Here is a 14373-nt window from a genome sequence, read left to right on the forward strand (position 1 = left end):
AAATTCACTGATCTGCACTGACCTTGGTGCGTGGGATGCTGACTATAAAGATGGAATAACAGCAGACATCTGAGCTACATCCCAGGCCAATAAATAATTCCCACTACACCCATGCATGTGTGAACAAGCCTTCATTGTCATTTACTCACAAGGCTGCTCTTTATAAAATAGGCTTTGATATTATATTCCAACTAGAGAAGAAACAGGACAAACCAATGCAAATTATCCAAACCCCACTGCCCTACATGTGCCCTGGTAAGTCAGTGTGCTCTACACAGCCAGTGTAAGTAGGTGGATTTAGGCCTCAGCATTAGTCCAAAGCACATGATGTCATCCTGACTAGGTTCCTGTGTCAATTCAAGCCAAACCCTATTGAACCCTGATGATTTCTTTCATTATTTTCCAAGAAACATGATTTTCATGTGCAAGGAGAAGGACGAATACATGGTTAAAGGGGGGTGTTATCTCATTAGTTAACGTGGCATTCACACAGGCTGCCTGTATATTCATATTAACCTTCAAAAAGCCTCTCTTCAAATAAAATAGGAGATAAAAGCGAGCTGCATCCCCGCGTATCATCTGCAGGGTCAGATGAATGGGGGCTCAGTATTTCACCGCAGTTTCTAGTCAGCGCGCACTACGCCATGTTGGTATTTCCGAAGCAGATTATGCAATGCAATTCATCTACCTAAAACCGCCCATTCCCCTCTAAACACACCGAACTAGTTCATGCTATAGGGGAGGAAATAGATAACTACCGACAGAATGTACATAACATTAATACATAATGCATTATGACACCACATTATGTGTGAACTGCCTAGCTGGAGATGCGACAAAAATGTCCACATCCAACGTTAGCCAAGCATAACGTAATCAGCAAAATGTCTTCCTGGTGTTTACAAAAACAATTTAAAAGGAAGGTTAGCGCGTCTGTCCAGGGTGCATCCAAGTATTATAAGGCTGTTTCATAATCCTGATTTGTCCAATAGCTGCCCTAGTAAGCCACATAACATAACAGGATGGTGTTAGCGCTAGTATAAAAACAGCAACCAATCTACCGACCTCTACGAACAGATAGCCAAATGGTAAATTATATGTCGCTTAATTCTGTCACTCTGCGTGCAAATTAATGCGCTTCGCTTGTGGCTAACGTTAGCTCAGAAAGCTGCTGATGCAAGAAACACAACCTGCTCGAAAGCTATAAGCCAACTGCAGTGCAACGCTGCCTGCCTTCATCACGTTATGGATCATTTTGTAGCTTTCGATTTTGTTGCACATTATAGCGTTTAATATCTCTGATAAAGGCGGGTTGAGTTTGGCGCAAGCCTTGTTAGGGAAGTAAACATTTTAGTCACTTACTACGCAACCTACGCGCATCTGACTGATGGTTTAAAGTCAATAACGCCTAAAGTAATATGCATTATAGGCTGAAATCCAATAATTGCAGATGCATACACACTACAGGGAAATCGCGTATATTAACACTAGTCCTCAATGGGTAAACAGCCTCCTAGCTTTGGAGTACAACTTATTTAAGACAGCTTTTAGACCTAATGCAGAGTGGAGACATGGTGTGCATTGCAATTAGACTGTGAAAATAAATACAGGCAGTGTGTTGTTGTAAATCTATACTGGCCCGTCCTTTGCCCCACTTCAGCACACAAGCAGGTGGGTGATTAAAATACACGTAACGTTAATGCACATATGTCAAAAGCTGATAAGTTGGGAGTAGACCCTGCCAGTCTAGCTAGCTCGCTAACAAAGAAAAAGGAGGAACCTACCACGTGACGAGGTTGCACTATCCGAGGGAATTTCGGCAACAATCCCCTGCAGTTTTAATGGAAAAAAACAAGGGGTGCTAACACAAAAAACACGACTTGGTACAATCACTCTGCCATTAATTAATCCACAAAAAATTACAGCGAGAAGAAGAAGGTCCGCGGAGCCGCTCGGGTTCGTTCCGGATTCAGGCAACGGGCGAATCACCGATCTACACCTCGCTCGCCTCGCCAGCTAGCTCGAATATAAGACAAGGCCGTGAAACACTCCTTCTACCCCGATTTACTTCATATGTAGGCGATTTCACAGCAATCCTACACCAAAAAATCCGATTCCCAGTAAGCGAAAGGTAATCCAGATGGCACTTTGTCGCGAGCGTTTTTCTCTCGTTTTAGGGAGAGACGCTTAGAAAATGGCGGCTAGCTCCTCTCCCTCGGATTTGAGTCTGACAAACATAGAAGGGCTGTGTGCGTGTGAGCCACTGATTGTGTATGTGTGTTGCTCGCTGGTAGGCGGGAGACATTTCTCATACTCACCACTAGAGTAAAGGGCAGATAAGAAACGACATAAAAGCTCTAAAGAAGATACCACAGGAGGGCATTGTCTTCTAAAACACAGCGCAATGTCAATTTTACACTCATTAGATATACACTGTTTAAAGGTGCAGCGGCTAGTTTGACTGGAAATACCTCTACTGAAATTACACTCAGTCCTAATGCGCTTTCCCAGCGTTATATCACTATTTTTATCGACATAAAGCACAAGCTCTCATATAATTTAAACATAATATAAACCAAGCGGTTGGGGTTTCTTCTCTATATTATGATAACAACAACAGGTGCTGGGAATGAGTCTCCCTCTTTCGGAGGGGATCAGCCCCTTTTCAGTCGAGTCTGCTTGGCTCTCATGACATTTTTAACAGGAACTAGATCGCCCACCACTACAGCAGCCTGACTGTACAGCTGGTGACCACATGAAGGAGCTGTAGTTCACATTATTGTTAAATTCAGACATGCATGCAATATAAAAAGACAACATTTAGAGAACTGAAAGCACAAAGTAAGAGAAAATACGCTTAAAATTCAACTATACAGCTACGCCAGTGGTGGGCAACAGGCGGCCCGAGTGCCATGTGTGGCCCTGCCCTCACTCAATGTGGCCCTTAAGTTAATTTCAAATATCTAGAAAACGTAAAAAAAAAATGAGGACAACATAAGAGTCTGCCATGAAAACATGAAAATCAACATGTTTCTATAATTTTCTTTGATTACCAGCATATGTTAGTAAAGTTATTGATATTATTGGCCTTAGCTTTCATAAATGTTAGCATCATTAAATGCATTTGTATAATAACCTAGATGTAAGTACAAATATTAAATATTCTTTTCACCACAAAAAAGGAAAAAACACTTTGTACCGGCTTAAATTCTGTGTCAAGATGAATAAATTAAGCATTCACATGGGGAAAGTTAAGTATTTGTTCTAGGGCTGAATGATTTGAGAAAATAATATAATTGCAATTTTTTCCCCAATATTGCGATTTATATGTGATCATTTTTAGGTTCCAAATCTTTTGTATTATTCAGCAAACATAAGAAATAAATCATTCTATATCACAACCAACACAATATTTGATAAATTGAACTAGGGATGAAAGATTTGCTATCCTCATTTTCATCAAGAATATCATATACACAAACAGTAAAAGTAGGATTTTAGTAAACTACTCTGAAAAAGACATTTGTACGTATGCATACTGTGTAGATCAAAAAATCTCTAATGCAAAAAAAAAAAAAAAAAGGTATTAAATCTTTTTTTTGACACGTCAGGTTACAAAAATATTGCACTGTCTGTGATTTGAAAACTGCAGCAGGCAATATTGCGATTGAATTGAATATGCAATTAATTGCCCAGCCCTAATTTGCTCCCATGTCCCACTGGGAGAGAGAATATAAACAATGTGGACCTCTCAGTAACTAAAGTTGGCCATCCCTGAGCCACACTAATCACTGAAATTAAAGGAGTGTATGTTAAAGGAACCATATGAATAAAATTCACTAACATTTCAATTGTGATTTTGTATTCGATTAAAAAGAAATAACTAATTAAAAATATACATATTTATACTTCATTACCAAACTGTAATTAATTAGCATTTACTGTTAATAATGTTATTAATAAGCTTGAGCCTAATTCAGCCTAGCTGATACACATTGGTGTATTTTTAAAGTTCTAGACCTATTAAATAAAGGCCTTTTACATGTTTCTAACCATCTTGAGTGCCTAGACCTGCATAATTTTCTTTAGTGTTTTTTGGTGATAAGTTTTCCATGTCTTCCATGAGTCTTGTCCTCCCATAAGCCCCAGTGGTTTGAGGGACACGAGAAGTGCTCCTGTTTGTACCTCATGTTAATAATTAGGGTTGAGCAATATTGACAAATTGGTGGCATTGCTTTTTTCTGCAATTTATATTGCAAAATAAAAAAAAGTGGAAATATTCCAAATAACTGAACACTAAAGTTCAACACTCCTATTGAATTACATCAAGAATATAAAAACAGTCTAATACAATCCGAATAAATGCAGAGTTTCTATAGGCTTTAACATGAGATGTACAGACACAGACACTGGTGCTCATACTAAGTATAAGTTCTCTTACTCATAAAACATTCATATACTGTACTCTGTATTATTATAAAGTATGATGTTAGCCTCTCATGCGAGTATGCAGTCAAAGTTGGAAACATGTCTGCAGTTTGGGATATTTTAACATTAACAGAAGGTTAATGAACATCTGATGAAAACAAAACAAACTTTCAAAATAACTGTAAGAGTTATGGTGTTAAGGTGTGGTGTGTTAAATCAGTGATATTCTAGATTGTGGTGCTCACTTATGGTGCTAACCACAATGAAGCGAGATAAACAACCTAGTATTAATAAATCCTTGTTAGCTTCAACATGTTTGGCCTGATTAACAAATAAATAAGCATTTTTAACCACTACATTTGCAAGTGTAACTCTAAGGGGAGCTGATGGCTTGCTTGAGTTTCATCTGACTGAAAGAAAAATGTGTGAGAACATTTACAATGTACACATACTGAGTGAAAAAGTATTGCTTATTTGCATTAAATAAACAGGAGATCTATGATGTTTTTATTGCAAAGGCAAGCCTTGTTCTGTAATGTGCTACCCTACATTATAGGGCTGAAAAATAAATCACCCTTTTTTATCAGGATTGAAACACTCACAATAAACACACTGTTACAAGTGATGATTTTCACTCAGTATGTGTAAATTTTACCTGTCAAACTAAAGCCTGATTATTACAGCCATGCTCTCATACTATTCTGAGGAAGTCATATGAAGGTTAATCCACCAGCTCCCCTTTGTATAAATTAAAAGGTAAAAAAAATGGTGCTTTTTGTATTTATTTAGATTCAGGAGAAACATAGTGCAGCTAAATCTCATATGGATTCTTTTATAATAGTTACCCATGGCATTTTGTATCCTTATCACATTATTAAAGAACAATACTGCCTATGATATTTTCCTGTCTTATGGTGCAGAAACAAGATTAAAATAGTCTTAAATGTTGATTACCCATATTTAAGCCTGCATAAACTCACAGCATTTATTTGGAACATTTTCCTGTATTTAAAGCTATCACAACAGTGTTTTTCAATGTGGTTTATCCCCAAAATGAATTAAATTTCACCAAAAACACTGGCCTTCAGATTGTGATTTTGTGTTGCATTGGGTTAATATGAATTCCTAGAGTGTGTGCATAATCATACTTTAATACTAGTGTTCTGTTTTAGGTTATACTAGATTATCTTTATATATTTTACCACCATTCATCTTAGTAAGAACTTAGCTCAGTATGAGCTAGCTGAAAGTAAAATTTATTCCTTTCTGAATGAAATACATTTGCAGACAAAGACTGTCTTTAGCATGAAAGTCACTAGCAACTATTATATGTGACAATATTCCATGTTTAATTTAGTTTAGTTGCTCAGTAGTTGGTGTCAGTTACTATTAATAAGGAACTACATCATAATATTGTGTTGTTGGGCAAAGCTACAGCTAAAGTTTAGCTCTTTACAGATCTGACACATTTTAGAGTAGATTTTTTGTACAGATATGGGATTCATGATGGCATAACAAGTGCTTGTACTCAAGTGTAGCTATGTTGTGTATGATGTATTAAACTAAACTAAAAGGTAGGTTATCCATCTCTTTACCTACACACAATAGATGGTTCTTTTGTCCTTTTTTTTTTTTTAAATATACAACTAGTTTCTCATGTTCATTATGCTGGGTTATTAATGGCTGTGAAATAAACAAATATCCAGACGTTCTCTGGACTACATTCTCCTAGGTCTTCTCTATCCTCCATAAGGAAATCATTTAGTCTTTTAATTTCATTATGGGCCTCTCAGCCACTGAATCTGCTTCATAGCTGGTGGGAATCTGGATTAGTTCATTGACTGATCAGAGAATGAGTACGGCCTTCACCATCAAATGCTACATTTACTGTAGAGCTATGCAAATGAATGCATACTAAGTCTCTCTTACAGGTTGTACATGGTCTTAGTTCATTATCAGACCAAGAGTTGATACGTAGAAGGAATGAGTAATAATCAGCGTGTGAGTATGTGAACGAGTGATTAATCATCTAAGCATGCTATGAAAATTGATCTAAACGAGTCTAATATAATTCTTCAGAGGTCTGGCGAGTTAAACTACAGATTGGACTTATGTCCTGAGTTATCTAACACGCTGAATGTATCCACAACTACAGGATGTACTGTAACACCAATAAAACATCCATCTATAAATCCATCATCTGTTTCCATTCACATCCTCTAGCTCCTCCCAGTGCATCCTGTTACTACATCGATTACGACACTTGAAGTTGCATGACTAGTGATGTGAGTCTTCCATGCAGCTTCTCAGCCATAGAAAACCATGTTATGAAGCTCCTGACTCACTGCTGTGGTGATGATGTTCCCTCCAAAGGCAATAAACCACTATTTCATGAGTGATGCAACAGATGATAGGCAATTTCTTCTTGAGTTGTTGTTGTCACTTCTACGTCAAAATGATAAGGTGTAAAACTGACCGGGGAAGATGAGAGAGTCCTGATATTTTATGAACAGACTTGGGGAAGAGGGTGTATTTTATGTCAGTACCTCATTTAAAGTTTCTGAAGTCTCTGCAGTGAACTGTAAATATTTCTGTATGGTCACCTTCAGCATTTGATCAAAATGTTGATTCTATTCTAAGCAGAAGAAGGGTAGTTACTAGGGTTTTGATTTTGATATGATACTTGTGAAACCAAACTATATTGATACATTTTGATAACCAACGTTGGATAGTTTCTTGCTTGCAAAAAACAAATATTGCAGAACAACTCCTGCACACTCTTTAACTTTCACAAAAACACTGGCATCAGTTTTGTACTAAAACTCTGCTAGTGTTTTTGTGCAAATCACACTGTGCACAGAGGTTGGCAGAGTTTAGGAGCCAGAATATTGCAAATGCTAATGTGTTATTTTGATAGTGTGCAGGAATTTTCCTGCTAATTTGATTCTCCTCCTAAGCCTTTTTTTGTCACAGAAAAATAATTTGAAGAAGGAAACCATTTGCTCATAGTTTGTGTCTAAATACTGTCATACTTCCCCTTCAGTGTTCATTTATTAATCTACCATATGTTATACTGAAGAAAAGCCGACTAAAATTAACATGTGAGAGTAATACTAGCCCTCTGCTTCTGAGGTTATTTTGTTCAGAGTTGTCAAACTAGTAAACTTTAAAATAAAGTAAAAAAAAAAATCTACTGATAGAAAATCATTCTTGACTTGTATGAAGAGCAAAAGAGTAAAGTTGGGAGTTGTTTAACCTTTACATAAAGGAGTTTTAATGAGGTTTAGACTGCAAATAAATGAATAAAAAAGAAAGGAAAGTTAATAAATACCAAGTGAACTGAGTCTAAAGAACCAGAAACTCCCTTCAGAAGGAGGTAGAGACTAAAAAACAGACATAAAAGATAGTCAGTGCTGTATTTATATTCATCTGATGGCTGAAAACCAATCTCCAAATGATAATATTTCTGTGTATCTGCTGGTTTAAATATCTGCCATTTCATCTCTGAAAGGAATTTGCCTAATGTCTGGTTTATAACATGAATATTAAACAAGATACTGAATAATGGACTCAAAATGGGCTCATTCACAATCCTTCTTCTTCACTTCCTTGTTTTCAAAGTTTCTCTGATAGGAAAACTGAGTGCTGCATCAGATGTATGGCTGCCATGATATCATGACTTTAAACTGCATTATAATTCTAGTAAAAATCAAATGAAAGTGACAAAAATACAAGTCCTAGGTAGGACTGAGCAGTAATACCCAGTAATAAGATATCACTGGATATTTAAAAAGAGCTATGGTTTTGCTTGCATTAACTGTCATTAAGGCAGTGCTGTGTAATAAGCACATGTTTATAATAAATGCCTTTACAGTGGAAGTCCTTATAAAGAAGCAGCACCACTGTCAATGTGTGACAGTGCTATAAAAGTAATGGCAGAACTTCTGTCAATGTTTTAGGCCTCATTTGTCACACATTTGCAATGTGTGTGAGTTTAAAAACCTTTTCTTTCCTCCTTCTGGGGGTGAATCAGTAATTGGAGATAATTTCTAGTTTACTGGTAATAACTGTATGTGTTAGATGCTGCTGCACCAACATCAGTAACAATAAAAAATGGAATGTAGTAAAAACATTTTAACTCAAGTTAACCCCTTTCATGGGTTAGGTAGATGAGGTTAACTGGTCGTTGTTGGTTATTTTGGGTGCTAAAGCAGTCTGTAACTTTACATAAGCTTCCTGTACATTAAACTTGTGGCTGGAAGACGCTCACCTTTGTTGCACAATGTAAAAATAAACATATTCCTGCATTAATAAACATCCTTGTTCTTCTAGACTTGCCGCTTTCTGTAAAAAGATCAAATGAAACACGAGCAGAGGCGCATTCTTAACTTGTGCGTGCACACCAACAAGTCTAACCTGCTTCTTGTATAAAACCTGGTGATAATATTATATACTTTCGGAAGACCTGGGGAAGGTTTAATGGTATTAAAAAATGGATACCACCCAATCCTAGTCCTAGGAACCAAACATTGGGTAATCTCTTGTTTTAGGTTACCAAAGATTGCAGGCAAACTCCTGCACACCATCTATATTGCATAAAAGCTCAATCTTGTTGCCAGTGTTTTTCGTAAAATTTGAACTTGTACAGGAGTTTGCATAAAGTTTTGATGGATTAATTCCTCTCATGTGCACTTGCATTTGGAAATACATAGTTTTTGGAATTTTTATTGCTTTTGATCTTTTCAGTCATTAAAATAACAGAGACTAGAGTGTGTTTTTTAAATTGTATTAAAACATTCTTTAGTGCATTAACAATTTTGACTGTCCTGAGTGTAAAAAACTCATTTGCATCTTCCTGAGGTGTGGCATAAATTGTTTCTAATGGGCCCACTCAATATAACAGGGAAAAAGAGAGAGAAATTCAGCCCTCATATACACTACCTGATTTATTTTAGCCTTTACTCAAACTCAAGACCACAGGTAAGGACTGGTTGAATCCATTTCCCTACAGCTTTGTGAGAAACACGCAAAAACAAAACATTTATAATAGAAAGAACTACTTCAAAATACCTTTAACTCCATTGTTTCAGTTCTCCATTCAGTAATCCAAGTGGCCATTATTCCAGGTACCACGGATGGAAATAACACGACACCTAAAAACAATAAACAGAAAATCACGAGTTTAATTCACTGAAACACATGGGAACAGAGACAGTGTCTTTAAATAAAGTTGTCAACTGTTAAAACAGCACTTTGAGTCTCAATGATTCTTAACGTCCAGCTGGTAAGCTAGCGCTAGCTGGCTAACGTTCCCCCTTACACAAACGTTATCACTGCACATTTATAATGAAAAAGTTTTATATGATTAATGTTTTTATTATTGAGTCTGAATATTCAAAGGATAGTCACGAAATGAGTTTCCCTGGTGATTGTCGTTTCATACAACACGTCTGCATTGATTTTAGTGATGAAATTATCAATACTTTCCTCTTAATGCTATGAGGAGCTAATGTTAGCCGAGCTAACATTGCATTCAGGGGCTCAGGGAATGCTCTGACAAACGACAACCCAAGAGGGGGGAAAGAAGTGAAGGCTCCCGGAAATCTAAAAACATCAAGGTCATTATAGTTAAGGGGTTTCCGTTATTTTTTAAATTTTATTTTGGGTATGGGTAATGCTCTATAAATTATGCTCTCTTGCCTTGATATGTATCTAGAATGAATAATTGCAAAATAAATGAAGCAATTAGCCATACGAAATTAAAATTGAGGCTTTATGTGGGCAACTTGGCCTGGATATAATAAATATTTCATGCACTAAATATCATACATCTTCGGAGTTGGGTCAACGTTGTTTTTAAAATAAATCTACGTATTCAGGAAAATATTTTAATAATGATGTTGATGTCTCAAGTTGCAGAACAGAGCCTTCCGAGCAGCCTCTGAACGCAGCATAATGTTAGAGTCTGAGGTACAAGCGGCGTCGCGAGCTAACGCTGAGAGCTCGTCCAATAACGGCCAACTTAGCTAAAAGGCTAAGCTAATGGTCGCTAGCTTGTTTGCTTCCCGATCCCACACTGACTTCTCAATGACTACCGATTTCTGCATGTTAGGCAGAAAAGTGTGTCGAAAAAAATCCCCCTACACAAGTCGACCAACCAAGCGTTTAACACAGTGTCTGTTTTTTCCTGACAAGCGGAGCGTTCTTTTATTTAAAGAAAATAACAAGACAAAATCTTACTTACCTGCTTGTCCTGTTACTAACCGTTTACGACTTGATAACAACCCTCCCCCTAGCTGCGATTGGTTAATGCGCCGATTCTAGGCTTTCTATTGGCTCACAGAGCTGCCAGTCTTCACAAATGCCCGTACAGCGGAAATGTGGACGAAAGTTCATAGCACGAAACTTCATTATCCAAAAATAATGTTCCTCATTGAAAATGTTTTATTGAGTTTAACAACCTCCCCATTATTTCCAAATGACTGATTTTAATGTGACATTATTAAAGTGTTGTTTACACCGCACACATGCTAGCTACTCACAGTCAAGCGTGATGAATTTTCACTCAATGTAACTACAACGTCTCATATTTTTTAATGCGTTTCTCTGAGACTTTACTCATAAATAAAGCCCTTGTCTTCACAGCAAAATAAACACCATAAACACACGGAGTAGATGACTCCTAATAAGTTACTTCATTGTATTTTACCGGCTCTTATTTCTTGCAACAAATGCAGAGAGGATTTTGCTGATGCAGTGGGATATGATTTGTTTCTTTTGATTGCAACCCCAAAGTGGGGCATTAGATACAAGAGAAAGCTCTAACTTTACATGAAGAGTTTGTCAGACAGGAGGTACACGCATGCAAGGACAGAGGATGGATGTTCATATAAATTAATGAGGCAGATGTGGGCTAGTGGTCTGCTTATGCAGGATTTGAAATATTCAGTTTTGCAGAGCACCCTGGGAGGTTCCCATGAAGGGATTACCTCACATAGAATCACAGTTTAATATTGAATGAAAATGACCAGCAGTCCATGTTCATGCAGCTCAGCAACAAAGGCCTGAATAAGCAGAAAGCTTTCTATATTTGGAGCCCCAGCAGCTGCAATAACACGTTAAAAATGTGAGAGGAACAGCTTGATTAAAAATTTGAGTGCTTTTAATGCCTATGTTATAGGCTTCCATTGATCCATCAGCCTTTATACCTGTATATTAATGCTGTCGTGGTCATGGTGGAGCAAATTTGTGAAGGGATGTGGTGGATCCTGGTGAAAGTGTTACCTTGATGTAAGTAAGAAAGTGGCATAAGACTTCTTCAGTTCTTGTTTTTATGCCGAGGTCCCAATATTGATGTAAGTGCATGAATTCTCATTATACTCAGTATATTAACCCTATAAATTTGTGGTTCTTGCCCTTTATCTGCCACCATCTTTTTCTGCGTCTGAACATTTCAGACAAATAATTCAATTTATTTTGATTATTCAACAACTTCTAAGGCCTTTGCATTCAAAACATGACAAGAGTTGCTGTAATTTGAGGTTTGTTATGAATGAACTACACTGGCCTGCTGATATAGAACAGCTTTCTATAGTAAACCTTAATCAAACCCAAATTAAAGGCTCAGTAATATTGCAAATCTTATTTTCAAGGTTGTCCAGGCCCAGACGTGCAGCAAGACAGTTATCACGGTTACAGACAATGAGCAGCCATACATGCAAGCATAATATAAGGCATGTGAATGCATTTAAAGGATTGAAATAACAACTAAAAATCCAATATATGTAGGCAAGTTCATTTATAAAGTGCTTTTCATATACAAAGCAATTCCAGGTGACTTGCAGAGTAAAGAGCAGAAAAATCATACTGTTAAGCATCAATGGCAGGGAAAACACTTAAAGGAAATACCATATAATATCGAAAGTAGGGGCAAAACTAAAAAAAATGAAATCTATAAAAATATCCTCACATTGTGTTTCTGCTCAGGCTGCTTTTAAATGTTAGAGCACTCAGACTACAGACAGGAAGTGGTTTTAATAATCTTGAGGCCCAAGACAAAGACCAAAAAATGTTGAAGCATAGAAATGTATCAGGGAGAACATTACCAGTCTGAAGTGTCTGCGTTCAGATTATTTTACATATTCTTCAAAACATCCAGCAAGACCAGCTCATTCCTTTCAGGCCTTTTACGATCCATTCCATGTAAAGAGAGCAGCACTTAAATAAGATAATGTGGTAAATGAGCGGATTTTCTGTACTTTAAAATGCTTTAAAAATCCCCATGGAAGTATTTTTAATGACTCCAAACTGAATTGAAAAATGTGTTGTACAGATTTAAATATTTTCAGGTGATGCCACATTCACAAATGATAATGAATGAACTATTCAGATGAGAGCATGTCTCCTAGACTCAGCTGCTGCTGCTGCTTCCTTTGTAAAGACTGTTTTTAGTTTCTGGAGTAGAAGCTAAGCGTACATCCTGTATCATATTGTGCTGAATGGTGTTGAATTACACTGTGCCTGATGGTTTATTATGTCACAATATAGTATAGTATTTTATGGTGTCCGGTCTTGTCTTCTAGTATCGTATCACATTGCATTTTATCTTGTCATGTCCTGTTGTATCGTAGGTTTACTTTTGCACTAAATGCTATTGCAGGGGTGTCAAACTCAATCACAGCAGGGGCCGGATTATGGGGCCTAACAGGGTCACCTTTTTAACCATAAACTCTCAACCTTGTTTCACCGGTAATGAAATATGAAGAAAAAAAAAAAATTAGCACTGATGGTAAATGATTTTGACATTCAAAAGTTAAAAAGATAAGTTAAAAGGCTAAAAATCTGAGAAAAGTAAATTTATTAGTTCGAAAAGGTAAGAACATGAAATTGAAATTGAAAAATAATGTTTTTTTAGTGGGTTATATATTAGAAAGACAGTCAAAATCATGAGTTTAAAAGGTCAAAATATGAAATAAAATTTGTAATCATGAAATTAAAAGTCAAAATATGATTCAAAATTTTAAATTGTGAGTCTAAACGGTCAAACTATGAGATTATGAAGTCAAAGTTTGGAGTTGAAAGTATGAGGTAAAATACAAACTAATTGGTTAAAAAGGTCAAAATATCACTTAAAAATTAGAATTATGAATCTTAAAGCTAAAAATATTGAATGAGAAGTCAAAATTATGAGTTGAAATGCTCAAAGTATGAAATTCAAACTCAAAATCCTGAGTTTGAGTCCTAATTGTGAGATGCTAAATTGAAAATGTGAAATTAAAACACAAATGGATTTCTTTTCCCACATTTCTGACTTCTTATCTAAATATTTTTACTCCTTACTTTTTCAGATTTTGTGACTTAACAAGGATATCTTAAATCATCAAGGATAAGTTCATATTTTTATACTAGGGGAAATCTGCAGACCTCAGACTGATGGGACAGTTACAACAGAAATATGAGATCATCTTGTGGGCTGGATTTAACTGTACCGTGGGCCGGATTTGGCCCCCGGGCCTTGAGTTTGACACCTGTGTGCTATTGCATTGTATTATACTGTGCTGATCATATACAGTGTTAATTTTGGCAGCTGTTTTTAATTTCAGTCTTAGTCTTTAGAAGAAATGTCTTTTAGTTTTAGTCACATTTTAGTCGTTTCTACACTTTTAGGTTTTAGTCTAGTTTTAAAACTAAACTTAGTTTTAGTCAGTTTTAGTCATCACAGATCTATTTTTGTTTGTTTTAGTCTAGTTTTTGTCATGGAAAAAAAGGCTGTGACGAACACTTTTAGTCATAGTTTTAGTCGACAAAATTAACACTAATCATATAATATGAAAGCATATATATTATGTTTTTGTTTCCTGTTAAATCTTTTGGTATTGTATTTTATCGTGGTATTGCATCACATCATACAGCACTATAGTGTATCATGTTGTACTATGTATCATA

General features: G+C 36.3%; 1 protein-coding gene across 5 annotated transcripts in view; it reads right to left on the reverse strand.

Annotated features, from left to right (window-relative positions):
• Nucleotides 1-10704, reverse strand: part of kansl1a (KAT8 regulatory NSL complex subunit 1a) — a 69328-nt gene extending 58624 nt beyond the window's left edge. For 3 of the 5 annotated variants that reach the window (XM_041815287.1, XM_041815282.1, XM_041815285.1), the window contains exon 1: nt 1785-2255. The gene's annotated coding sequence lies outside the window, so the exon portion shown is untranslated. Of the gene's footprint in view, nt 1-1784; nt 2256-2318; nt 2457-9498; nt 9582-10672 lie in introns of those variants that run through there. The other 2 variants (XM_041815284.1, XM_041815286.1) reach the window with 2 other exon arrangements.
• Between the last annotated feature and the right edge of the window lie 3669 nt (nt 10705-14373).

This window comes from Cheilinus undulatus, linkage group 20, assembly GCF_018320785.1.
Source record: "Cheilinus undulatus linkage group 20, ASM1832078v1, whole genome shotgun sequence".
NCBI classification, from domain to species: Eukaryota; Metazoa; Chordata; class Actinopteri; order Labriformes; family Labridae; genus Cheilinus; species Cheilinus undulatus.